Below are 13,519 nucleotides of genomic sequence, written 5' to 3'. Positions count from 1 at the left end.
GTGGAAGAAGGAGCAGAAAATAATAATAGTAACGGTATTTGTTAAGCACTTCATATGTGCCGGACACTGAAGTCAGGGCCGGGGTGGATACAAGCAAATCAGGTTGGACACAGTTCCTGTCCCACGTGGGGCTCCCAGTCTTAATCCCCATTTGACAGATGAGGTAACCGAGGCACAGAAAAGGGAAGTGACTTCCCCAGGTTCACGCAGCAGGCAAGGGGCGGAGGAGGGATTAGAATCCATGACCTTCTGACTCCCAGGCCTGTGCTCTATCCACTACCCCATGCTGCTTTTCTGAGATCCCTGCTTTCTCTCCCCGTTGAAATGAGGGACTGGGACAGCGTCTGACTCAAGGACCTTGTATCCACCTTAGTGTTCGGCACAGGGCAAGTACCGAACACCCAGGTGGATCCAAAATGCCGGGCTTCGTGGCTGTGAAAGGGCTGTCTTCTAGATAACCTAGACGGCCCGAGTGTTTCGGGGGTCTTCTGCCGTGGACTGTACGGAGCTCTTTCTTTCATTCATTCTTTCATTCAGTCGTATCTATTGAGTGCTTAATGTGTGCAGAGCACTGTACTAAGCACTTGGGAGACTACAATAAAACAGTAAAAAGTCACATTCCCCTCCCACAATGAGTTTATAGTCTAGAGCGGGGAGACAGACATCAATACAAATAAATAAAATGAAAGATATGTACGTAAGTGCTGTGGGGCTGGGGGCGGGGGGGAGAGCAAAGGGAGCACGTCAAGGCAATGGAGAAGGGCGTGGGAGATGAAGAAAAGTGGGGCTAAATGTTTTTGTAGAAAAATGATCCGGGCGGCAGAGCGAAGTATGGTCTGGAGTGGGGAGAGACAGGAGGCTGGGAGGTCAGCGAGGAGGCTGATGGAGTAATCCAGGCAGAATAGGATGAGTGATCATATGAATGTGGGAGCAGTTTGGAGGGAGAGGAAAGGGCGGATTCTGCGCATCACTGTGCTAAACGCTTGAGAAGTACAAAGCAGAAAAGTGACCGGTTCCCTGCCCACAAGGGACTCACACCCAAATGGAGGATTGTGATGCTTCAAGCCCCGCTCAGTGCGTTGCTCTGAACTGTAAGTTGTAAATCCTGCCTCCCTCACACGGGAGAGTTTTGAGATCCAGGCATTGTCTGTCCTGAAGTACTCACGGGCTCCAAGTTTCCCTGCTGAGACAAACCAGCGCCCCAGACCCGAGGATTCCAGTGATTCGCAAGCCGCGTACGACGCTCCCAAATTAGAATTTGCCGCGGATGAGAACCTAACCGCCAATTTCCACATAAATCCGTGCCTGACAGCAGTCCCTCTGTGCCAAGAATCTATCACAAAATGGGGGCTAATTAAGGAGCGCAGCAGAACTTCTGTTGGTAAACACGGGACTCCGAGCCCTCAGCTGCTCTGTTCCGAGGTCCCCGTTGGCAGGTGGCAACCGACTCTGTGAGTCCTGGACCCCCGGACACTAAATAGCCCTTTGGCCCCAATGCCAGGAAGGCCGCAGTTCTTTCCTTGTATTTCCTTAGGGAGCCGATACTGATTTTTGGTTGGGAATTTACCCCTCACGACAATCAACATCACTCCTTAGGGCTACGCATTGAAAGACACACTAAATCTTTCCGAATGCATTACAAAAGTATATAAGAAGAATGACACTTATTCTATTTACTATGTGCCAAACACTGTGCTAAGGGCCGGGGCAGATACAAAACAATCAGAGCAGACAGTCCCCGTTTTTAGGTTTTTTCATGGTATTTGTTAAACGCTTTATGATGTTCCAGGCATCGCACTAAGCACTGAAGTAGGTACGCGCTGATCAGGTTGGACACAGTCCATGTCCCACCTGGAGAACCACAGTATTAATCCCGACTTTACAGATGAAGTAACCGGGGCTCAGAGAAGTTAAGTCACTTGCCCAAGGCCTCAGAGCAGGCAAGTGGCAGAGCTGGGATTAGAACCCAGGACTTTCTGTGCCCCAATTCCGTGCTCTTCCCGCTAGGCCATCCTGCTTCCTAGTCCCTGTTTCATACAAGGATCACGGTCTGAGAGGGAAGGTAGAGCAGATAGCTTCACCTCTGGGGGCCTCAGTTTCCTCATCTGGAAAATGGACACAACTGACTTACCCAAGGTGCCCTGGAAGACTAATGGCAGAGGTGGAACCAGAACTTGGGTTCCCTGGCTCCCTACCATGGGCAGGGAAAGCGTCTGTTGACTTCCAAACGCTTAGCAAAGTGTTGTGCACACTGTAAGAACTCAGTAAATCTTGACAGACCACACTGCCTCCCAATAGACGTCACCGGTTTACTTCAGTAGCCCGTTCTTATTGTCCTTGGGCTCTTAAGCGTGGGTGTTTGTTTCTTCTGGATTAAACTATAAGGGACTGGACTGCACCATAAGAGACTCCCTCAGCCTCTTTCTATCTCTTTCTCATTTCATTTCAAAGAGGCTCCTCACCAATGCCTCCACAGGGCTACAACTCCTGGGAAGAGCCTGCCGGAAGCCAGAAACGACTACGTCACGGTCGCCACAGAGAATTAAGAATGAATAAAGTCACTTCGAATGCATAAGACGCCCTTAATAAATGCAAATTGCTTTTAAAGTAGAGTCTTCGTTATTAAATGTCACTGTCAATTTGCATTTGACTACGGAAGCCATGGTCAAGTCGATGTGCAATTGTATTTCACATCATTCCTTTATTAAATCTACCAGATTCGGGTTCCCTCATCCACAGCTCCGCCCCAAGGCAGTCAATCAAGCAATCAATCGTATTCATTGAGCGCTTACTGTGTGCAGAGCACTGTACTAAGTGACCGGAGAGAACAACATGACAGTTGGTAGAAACACTGGGACGCTTGTTAGCAGAATCAGGTTTATCACAGACCAACTCTGACTCTTCCTTTCTCCTTCCAGGCTGTACAAGTCCTGGGAAAACCCTCAAAGGGTCTTGAAAAGTTTTTTCCAGCCAGATGGCAATCCATCTATAGTATTTATTGATCACCTCTGCCCCCAGTAGATTGTAAACTCCTCTGTTATCATTAGGGAACACGTTAAGCAGTCATGTGAAAAACACTGTTCTAAGCTCTGGGGTAGATAACAAGTCGATCAGGACGGACACAGTTCCGCACCCACATTTGGGCTGACGGTCTAAGCAGGAGGGAGAACAGGAATTTTACAGATAAGGCAACGGAGGCCCAGAGAAGTGAAGTGACTTGCCCGAGGGCATACTGCAGGCAAGTGGCAGAGGAATGATAATGTTGGTATTTGTTTTTGTGAAGCGCTTACTATGTGCAGAGCACTGTTCTAAGCGCTAGGGGAGATACAGGGGAATCAGGTTGTCCCACGTGGGGCTCACAATTAAAACCGCATTTTCCAGATGAGGTAACTGAGGCACAGAGAAGTGAAATGACTCGCCCACAGTCACACCGCTGACAAGTGGCAAAGCCGGGATTCGAACCCATGACCGCGGACTCCCAAGCCCGGGCTCTTTCCACTGAGCCACGCTGCCTCTCATAGAATTAGAACTCAGGTCCTCTGACTCCCAGGCCTGTGCTCTTACCACTAAGCCACACTGCTCCTCCAGGGCCTGGATCTTATCTACAACTCTACTTGTATCTCAAGTCCTTAGTCGAGTGCTCTGCACACAATAGGTGCTCAGTAAGTACTCCTGATTGATTGACTGCCCGGCACTGTATTAGGCACCTGAGAGAGGACCACAGAAGCCAAAGGCAGCGTTCCCGTACAGTCTCTAAGGCTCAAAAATCCCCCCACCACCCCCAGGAGGGTTTCCCTGAACCTGGCTGGTCGGCTTTGGAAGGGACGTCTTGCCAAAATGGGACAGAGGACCCAGCATCCCCGCTTCTTTTATGGCATTTATGGTATCTGTTAAGTGCTTACTATGTGTCGGGCACTGTACTAAGCACCGGAGTGGCTATAAGCAAATCGGGTTGGACACAGTCCCCGGCCCACGTGGGGCTCACAGTCTTAATCCCCATTTTACAGATGAGGTAACTGAGGCCCAGAGAAGTGAAGCGACTTCCCCAAGGCCTCACGGCAGACAAGTGCCAGGGCCGGGATTAGAACCCAGGACCTTCTGACCCCCGGGCCCCTGTTCTTCCCCTTGGATGAGGACTACGTCCAATCCGATGGCCTCCCGTCTACTCCAGCGCTCAGCAGATAGGAGGTGCTTAATTCCACTTCTCTTGATAAAAATAATCAAAGGATTTAAAAAGGAAAAAATTGGCAGCAACGTATGTTCGACTCTCAAGCTTTTTGCTATATTTCTATGGGAGCAATTCAGATTGTTCTGCTAATTTAATATGCACTCATCATTTATTCATTTATCCTCTCTTCTCCTCTTTCTGCTGTTCCCTTAATCTCCCTGAGCCACATAAACAGTTGAAGCCACGGGGCTTCATCTTAGATTTTTCAAAGAGAAACTCAGGCTTGCTTTGGAGCTAATTCCTCCCTTCCCCCAGCATACAAAAAACACATAATGATGATAATTATGGTATCTGTTAGTGCTCACTATGTGCCGAGCACCGTTCTAAGCACTGAGCGCCGTATCACGTGACCAGACCCAACCACCGTCCCACATGGGGCTCGCGGTCTAAGGAGGAGGGAGAGCAGGGATCTTGTTCCCATTTTACAGCTGGGCAAACTGAAGATACTTCGCAGAGCCAGGGCTAGACAGGTTTCCCGACTCCCCGAGCTGTGCCCTTTCCACCCCCCGGCCCTAGAAACCCTGCTAAATGATTTTTTAAGTGATATCTGTTAAGCGCTTACTACGTGCCAAGCGCTGAACCGGGAGCTGGGGTTGATACGAGCTAATCAGGCTGGACAGTTCACGTCCCGACAGCTGAATCCCTGTTTTACAGATGAGATAACTGAGGCCTAGCGAAGTGAAGCTCCAGGTCACTCGGCAGACAAGTGGCAGAGCCGGGATTAGAACCCAGATCCTCCTGACTCCCAGCCCCCGGGCTCTATCCTCTCGGCCAGGCGGCTTCTCACGCCCAGCGGAGTTACAGGACGCACTGCTGGCAGGTGGAGTCTCGGGATTCTTCCTCCCTGGTGGGAGAAAGAGCCCAGCCGCCGGGAACGACGGGACGGCCTCCATTTTGAGATTTCGGGGCTCAGGCCTTGTGCGACGGAACTGACGGTTGGAGCGGTGCCAGGTTCACTCCCTCGCCCGATGCTGTCCCACTGGGCCACAGATTGCAAGCGGGCGTGGTGCAGCACGGGATTAGAACGCAGGTCCCCCGACTCCCAGAGCGGACAGTCACCCGTCTCCGTGAGGGGTGGGAAACCGGGCTCTGCCCCCGGGACCCGGAACAGAAGGCGACGGGCTCTGGGCGGAAAACGGGCGCCGGTTCCCTGACTCTGCCGGGAGCGAGAGCTTGCGGTGCTGATGTTTGCAACCGTTCACACCTGCCTTTTTGCTTGGCAACCGTCCTACTAATCCCGGGAAGTCTAATTGATGGTCCAATTTAGAGCAGCAGCAGCCCAAAGCTTTGGGAACGCCGGGAAGCTTTGGGAAGAGCGGAGGAAACAAACAAAAGAACTGTTTTATCACTACAGGCGCTAGACGGGCTCGGGTCTAGCAGATGGAACTAAGGGCGCGGCAAGAGGCCCCGGGCTCCTATCCCAACTCTACTGGTCTGCTGGGTGACCTCAGGCCCGTCACTTAACCTCTCTGGTCCTCCCGGTTGCCTCATCTATAAATTGGGGAGAGGCTATCGGGGAGACAGATACGGAAACATTTACAAATAGAGCTGTAATGATGAATAACTGAATAAATGCGTATACAATCGACTAAATGTATAGCGAAGAGGGTGAGCATAAAATTAACACCCATTTTCCAGGGTGGAAATTATAATCATGATCATTTCGATATCTGTTAAGTGCTTACTATGTTCTAAGCACTGGGGTGGATACGATCCAATTAGATCAGACACGGTCCCCTGCTCCTCATGGGGCCTCACAGTCTAAGGGGAAGGAAGACAGGTATTTGTCTCTGTTGCCGAATTGTACGTTCCAAGCGCTCAGTACAGTGCTCGGCACATAGTAAGCGCTCGATAAATACTACTGAATGAATGAATGAAAGGTATTTAATCCCCATTTTACAGAAGAGGAGACTGGGACCTACAGAAGTTAAGTGACCGGCCCAGGGTCACACAGCAGGCAAGTGGCGGAGCCAGGATTAGAACCCGGGACTCCTGACGCTCAGTCCTGCGTTCTCCCTGCTGGGCCACCCTGCATCTCGGTAAGATCGCAATGACACTAAAGAGGACCCTGCTCCCCTTTAGAGAGGCAGAACGGCCTGGTGGAAAGAGCACGGGCCCGGGAGTCAGAGGACCGGGGTTCTAATCCTGCCCCTGCCCCTTGTTTGCTGTGTGACCTCGGGCAAGTCACTTACCTCCCCGCGGCCTCAGTTCGTTCATCTGCAAAATGGGGATACAACTCCTAGTCTCCTTCCTGCTTGGACTGTGAGCCCCCATATGGGACCTGGTGCTGTATCGTCTACCCCAGCGCTTAGTGCAGAGCTTGGCACAGAGTAAGCACTTAAATACCACAAATTATTATTCTGCCCACAACAGAAGCCCGGCTCCTCTGGAGTTAAAGTATTTCTCTTGCTTGAGCCAGCCTGGTGCTTTGAGGTGTTGCAGAAGAAACTGTACCCGCCTGAGAGCACATTCTGTTCCTCTGTGTGAAATACAGTTGCCGAACAACCGGGCAGAATTTTCCAGCGGAGACCCTGACAGGATCCATGCCGCTGGGGATCGGCTCCCCGCGGGGCAGACGACTGAGAAAACGGTACGGAAACATTCCCGCTCTCCACCCCCCCTCCGGGTCTTTTCGAGGCCGTGCCGTCAAGTAGCTCGGAGGCCTGGCGAAGCCTACGACGCGCCCCAGACGGCCTGGTCTGACAGGCGGTGAAGTCACAGGGCCACCGGCCAACCAGCAGAAAACCCTGGCATGGCCTAGTGGAGAGAGCCCGGGGCCTGGGCGTCAGAAGGACCTGGGTTCTGATCCCAGCTCCGCCGCCTGTCCGCTGGGTGACCTTGGGCAAGTCACTTCATTTCTCCGCGCCTCAGTGACCTCATCTGTAAAATGAGGATTAAGCCTCTGAGGCCCACGTGGGACACAGTCTATCTCCTATCTCGGAACCACCCCAGCACTTTGTACGGTGCCTGGCACATAGTAAGTGCTTAAATACCACAATTTTCATTATCGTTATGACTCTATTATCATTGTTATCGCTATTATTATTTTTTAAATAGTAAAGGCCAAATTTCCCAGCCATCGGGGTCTCAGGGACTGGCCGGTCTTTAGGTGATACTGGAGAACTGACGATGAGCCTCAGTTCTGGGATTTTGGGCCCGAGACCCTGGGCAGAAGAATCGATGGGGCGCTAGGGGTTTGAGCGGGGTGCTCACCCTTCCCTACACACTGGGTTCCCGTCGGTGGGCAGAGCGCCATGTGCAAATCGGCAGGCAGGGGTGCCGAACAGGGGCGCTGGCCAGCTACAGACAGGATTGGAACTAGAACCCAGGAGTCCTGCTTCTCGGAGACGGGTTCTTTCTCCTGAGAGCGCGGGAACTAAATTCTCACGCGGTCATGGGCCCCAGAGGACGCTAGATTCGATCCCATGACCAAACCCTTTGGGGGCTTACCATCTGGGGTCCTGGAAAGCCTCTACACAAAAGGATGCGCCTTCTAAATGGCCAGAGAGGGTATGACATCCCTATTCAGGTTAATAAGTCAATTATATTATCCATTTAATAATGGTGGTGTTTGTTAAGGGCTTAGTACGTGCCACTGTGCTACGCGCTAAGGCGGATACAAGCAAATTGGGCTGGACGCAGTCCTAGCTGGGGCTCACAGTCTTAATCCCCGTTTCACAGATGAGGTAACTGAGGCAGAGAGAAGGGAAGTGACTTACCCGAGGTCACACAGCAAGACAAATGGTAGTGCCGGGATGAGAACCCAGGTCCTCCTTGCGCTGTCTCCTCTAGGCCACGCCGCTTCTCTACACTGACCACTAAAGATCAATAATGATGGACGGATTGATTGATTAGAGCACGGGGAAAAAGTTCAGAGGGGAGAACCAGCTCTCTAAGGCGGCTGGGTGACGAGAGGGGCAGCCCTCGGGCACTCTCCCGGGGAGCTGTGGCTCACAGGGCTCCTGACCGACCCCCGTGGGCATCCGCGCCAATGGAAGCGACTCCCCGACGGGGCGATGGGTAACCCCCGCCTCCGGGAGACAGTCGCCGGAGGCGATCCCCTCACGTTCAAAGGGGAGAAAAGAAATGAAGCCCGTTGAGAACGTGCCGGCCGGGACAGTGACGGATCGCTCTTCCCAACGGGGACGCCATCGGTCTCAATCCCTCTGGAACGCTCGGCCAAAAGCCGAGACGCGACGAACTCGCTGGACACAGTGTGAATATCGGAAGTAATTTACTAGGGTTTCTGTCACCGCTGCCTGTTGCTGGCTTCGACTGGGCTCCATCTGTGGGCTTAATTAGGGGAGGAGGAGGAGTCCTGGTGTTACGCATTTGACCCACCACTCTCACGCCGGTGCCCGGATGATCTAATTAAATTCAAATTCCCACTCGCCTGTCAAATGTTGCACGCAGAATAAGAATTTCAGGCAGGAGCAAAAAAAAAATAGGCCCATCCTCTATACATCTGCAATGGCATGAGGGTGGGAGGAGGGGAGGGAGCGAGAGAGAAGATGTGTGTGTGTGTGTGTATTCTGCCTTTATTTTGAAGCCAACACGGAAATGCTTCATTCAGAACCCAGACGATAAGACCTCGATTTGATACGGCACCAATATTTTCAAAGCAGCGTCACATTAGTCGATTCATTTTTGTCCTCACCACATCCCTGATGCGGCAGAGGGAAGCGGACAACCTCAAAAACCAAAGAGGGAGAGGAAGTGACTTGCCCAGGGTGACACAACCACCCAGGGGCAGAGATGGGACTAGGCCCCGGAGCCGCAGATTCTCGGAGACGTGCCCTACCGTGCCGAAGCATCTAATTCCTCCCGGGTCCCCATCACCCAACTGCCTCAAAACGGTGATTTAAAAATCCTTTGGCCTCGGTTTAATGGACTCCTATCTCCTTAGGTATCTCAGGTAATTTCGGATATAGTGTGGCCCAGTGGAAGGAGCACGGGCCCGTGAGTCAGAGGATCTGGGTTCTACTTCTGGCTCTGCCATTTGCCTGCTGTGTGGCCTAACTCCTCTGGGCCTCAGTTTTCTCCTCTGTAAGAAGGGACTTCAGTGCCTCTTCTCCCTCCTGCTTAGACTGTGGGCCCCGAGAGGAGCGGGGACTGTGTCCAACCTGATTATCTTCTATCTACCCCATCGCTCAGTACAGTGTCTGAAATACAGTAAGGGCTTAAAGCCGCTTTTGTTGTTATAATGAATTCGGTGAGGGCTCTACCGTGTAAACTTCACTTTGGGAATTTTGACACGGCTCAATCAATTAAGACGTGAGGGTCTGCGGTGTGGAGACCTGGCCTCGTAAAGACCGGCAGCACTATCCCATGGCAGCAGGGCTTGAGAGAAAAAGGAATATTTTCATAGAGCCGACATTACTGCGCACCTGATTGATTTTCTTATCAACGCCCATAAGCACCAGCCTATCCTGGCACTGGAGCCCGATTCACCAATCGAGCTTGGAAGCGGAATTCTATTTATGAGCCAAATGGAGCATTTATGAGTTCCCCAAACAAGTTGAGAGAGAGACCAATAGCCTTGGAAGTCAGCAACAGGAGAGGGAGCTGGCCAAGAGCACGTGCCCGAGGAGTTTCCCTCGATTTACGCTTCCATCAGCGAATGCGAAAGCTGCCACGGCATCGCAAAGTTGCACCGACCTCATCTGCCCGAGAATATCGTTTACAAAAAAAAAATCACCACAAGGGATTCTCTTGTTTTTTGAGGCAGTGTGGCACAGAACAGCATCCGAGTCTCTGAGGGGAATGGGACCGCAAATTTTAAAAAAGAAAAACGGAGTGAGGAGGGAAGGAAACAGAGTTCAATGGGAAGACGGGACACTCACCCAGTCAACCAGAAGCCAGGTTTTACTGCCATTGGTGACAATCTGCCCTGGAAGACAATCCCTCTCTGGAACCTTTAAAAGAGAAAACCAAAAACGGAAGAACAAAGGAAGCTTTAGAATACAGGTGACAAATTAATGAAAGCGCAATAGCAATTCCGTGTTAACAGTGCTCCCATTAAGATGAAATATTTCTCTCTAGAGTTACCCCTCTGTTTCCTCCAACTATTCATTCATTCAATAGTATTTATTGAGCGCTTACTATGTGCAGAGCACTGTACTAAGCGCTTGGAGTGGACAAATCGGTAACAGATAGAGACGGTCCCTGCCCTTTGCCGGGCTTACAGTCTAAGCCGGGGAGACGGACAGACGAGAACAATAGCAATAAACAGAATCAAGGGGATGAACATCTCATTAAAACAATAGCAAATAAACAGAATCAAGGCGATGTAGATTATCCCACGTTCCATCACAGTTCGCTGACCGCTTAGCGCTTTCAGGTTTTCCTGGAGAGAAGTCGGAAAAGCAATCTCCCGTCCGAATGTGGATCTAGGTAGTTCACAGCAGAGGTGCCCATCTCTCATTGCCCGGGGGAGGGCAGAAAGAGGAGTCGTTTTACGGGGTGGAGGGCCCGAGGCGGGCTCGATGCGCTAACAGGCTGGGGGGAGGCCGTTCTGGATCCTGTCGGCCTTGACTGGAAGTTTTCAGGGCCTGTCAGAGACCGGGGTGAGCACTCCTGCTGGTCGTCCCCGTGGAGTTGGCGCCTAAAGGTTCCCGCGTCCAATTAGAAATAAGCCCTTCACCCCAGAGCCCCTTCTTGCCAAGCCCTGACCATGGCGGAGTAGAGTTTCCCGTCGGAAACAACGGAGGAGCTCGCTCGTCATACCCCGAAAGAGACTAGCTGTTTCACGGCAGCTCCCCTCTCATTTTCTCGAGCTCCTTGTATTTCCCTATTTTCACAATTTACTGGGGCTTCGAGATAAGAAGCTCCGCAGATCACGTTAGTATTTCCTAGTCAACTCTCGGCCGGCTGGGAGAAAGCCTGATTCCTCACAGAAATGTCTTTTACTCGCTTAAACCACCGTCTTAAACATTTCAGGTGCGGGCAGCGGTAAACTCTTCGAACAATGCTTGACAGAGAGTAAGTACTTCACAAATACTATTACTATACCGTGCACTACCATGTGCCAAACACTACTGACAGCCGGGAAAGACACAAGATAATGAGAACAGACGCAGACCCAATCCAACGTGGAGTTCGCAATCTAAGAGGGAGGGAGGGCAAGTATTTCACCCCCAATTACAGATGAGGAAACTGAGGCCTAGAGTGGCTGATGTGCCCAAGGTCACACAGAAGGCCAGTGACAGAGCCAAAACTAGGACCCATCAGGTCACTCTCCCGGCTAAACGACGGAATCAAATTCTGATGATGATAATAATAATGTTGGTATTTGTTAAGCGCTTACTATGTGCAGGGCCCTGTTCTAAGCGCTGGGGTAGCGCTGCTTCTCCGATCATCTTAACGGCCTGCTGGTAGAGGCAAATTACAACCTGACACAATAAAAGCGTGGCTTTGTGGAAAGAGCCCGGGTTCCAATCCCGACTCCGCCACTTAATAATGTCGGTATTTGTTAAGCGCTTACTACGTGCAGAGCCCTGTTCTAAGCGCTGGGGGAGATACAGGGTGATCAGGTTGTCCCACGTGAGGCTCACAGTTAATCCCCATTTTCCAGATGAGGTAACCGAGGCCCAGAGAAGTGAAGTGACTCGCCCACAGTCACACAGCTGACAGGTGGCGGGGCCGGGATTCGAACCCATGACCTCTGACTCCCAAGCCGGGGCTCTTCCCACTGAGCCAGGTGGCTTCACTTGTCAGCTGTGTGACTTTGGGCAAATCACTTCACTTCCCTGAGCCTCAGCCACCTCATCTGGAAAACGGGGATCAAGACTGTGAGCCCCAGGTGGGACAACCCGATAACCTCGTATGTATCCCAGCGCTTAGAACAGTGTCAGCGCTTACCGAGTACCATCGTCATCATTACGTTTTTTTTTTTAAAAAAATCACTTCCCTAACTGCCGGCTGACACGTATCACCCAAAGTAAGCGGAAATGCATCAGGCACAGTAATATCAATTGCAACCCGTATCATTCTGCCGCGTGATTCCAGGGATCGAAGAAGGCTCTGCTGAGAACGCATGGTTAGCAATCACGGAATTACAGACGGCGAAGTCGCTGACCTTGGAAGACGGCTCTTTGGGTAAAGGAGCAATTGCCCGTCTCGAGCAGAGCGTACACCGAATAAGGGATCTCAACAACGATCCAGTAGAAAGATCATTAACGCGGGCCGATCTGCTATTACTTCTTCTGCCTCGTCGCTGAACCAGAGTGGGGCTCGGGCAAAATTCCTGCCTCGGCGCTTCTGAGTAGCCTTGCGCAGAGGGAATTCGGTGCTCCCATATTAACTCTTGAGCAGCGTGGCTCAGTGGAAAGAGCCCAGGCTTTGGAGTCAGCGGTCACGGGTTCCAATCCCGGCTCCGCCGCTTGTCAGCGGTGTGACTGTGGGCGAGTCACTTCGCTTCTCTGGGCCTCAGTTCCCTCATCTGTAAAATGGGGATGAAGACCGTGAGCCTCACGTGGGACGACCCGATTACTCGGTATCTACCCGGCGCTTACAACAGTGCTCTGCGCACAGGAAGCGCTTAACAAATGCCAACATTATTATTCCTCCGTGCTCCTCGCTCTACCTTTCCAGTCAACCGACCAATCGATCAGTGGTATTGATTGAGTGCTTGCTGGGTGCAGAACACTGTACCAAGCCCTTCTTTTGGGGTCACCATGGACCTGGGTAGGATCCCCCCCCCCCCCCGCCCAGCCACTTCACGCGCCAACCAAACCAACGGGAAGATTTCAAGGGCCCCCAGACTATTCTAACATTTAGGCCGCTGCCGACCCTCCCGTCGATCGGTAGACGACCTCTCGCTCGAGTTTCCTCCCTCGGTCCTCTGAGCCCCAGCGCCTGGAAGTCCGACTCCCTTCCCTCCCGCCGCCCTCCCCGTCTTCAAGAAATCACATCTCCGGGGTGGGGGGTGTCTTCCCCGATTCCTCCTCCACCTCCCCACCTTACAACGGCCACTTGGGCGTTTCGGTTTAGGAATTCCAGCCGGGCCCAGCACGGTAGCCCCCAGCGACCTGCTTCCTGATGCTACTGCGCTCCCGCGAGTGCTGAGCACAGTGTCCGGCGCACAGTAGTTACTTAGTAAATACTAACGAGGGATGTCACGGGCTGAGCATCGGACTAAGGGCCTGGGAGAGCGAAACAGAGGCAAGAGACTCATTTCCTGCCCTCGGGAAGCTTCCAATCTAATGTGGAGAGACAACCCCTCCATAATTCAGAGCTCTAACGCAGCTAAGCGAAGACTGGCGGGGGGCGGTCAGCCCTCCGACCGACGGC

General features: G+C 52.1%; 1 protein-coding gene across 1 annotated transcript in view; it reads right to left on the bottom strand.

The window, feature by feature from the left end:
* The window catches only part of MTUS2 (microtubule associated scaffold protein 2), a 79,907-nt gene extending 67,371 nt beyond the window's left edge, over positions 1–12,536 (bottom strand). Inside the window, exons 1-2 of the mRNA XM_029048531.2 lie at positions 12,306–12,536; positions 10,072–10,143 (exon numbers count right to left, since the gene is read on the bottom strand). The gene's annotated coding sequence lies outside the window, so the exon portion shown is untranslated. The remainder of the gene's footprint in view (positions 1–10,071; positions 10,144–12,305) is intronic.
* Between the last annotated feature and the right edge of the window lie 983 nt (positions 12,537–13,519).

This window comes from Ornithorhynchus anatinus, chromosome 20 (assembly GCF_004115215.2).
Source record: "Ornithorhynchus anatinus isolate Pmale09 chromosome 20, mOrnAna1.pri.v4, whole genome shotgun sequence".
Taxonomy (NCBI): domain Eukaryota; kingdom Metazoa; phylum Chordata; class Mammalia; order Monotremata; family Ornithorhynchidae; genus Ornithorhynchus; species Ornithorhynchus anatinus.
This window is presented reverse-complemented; position numbering and strand designations above follow the sequence as displayed.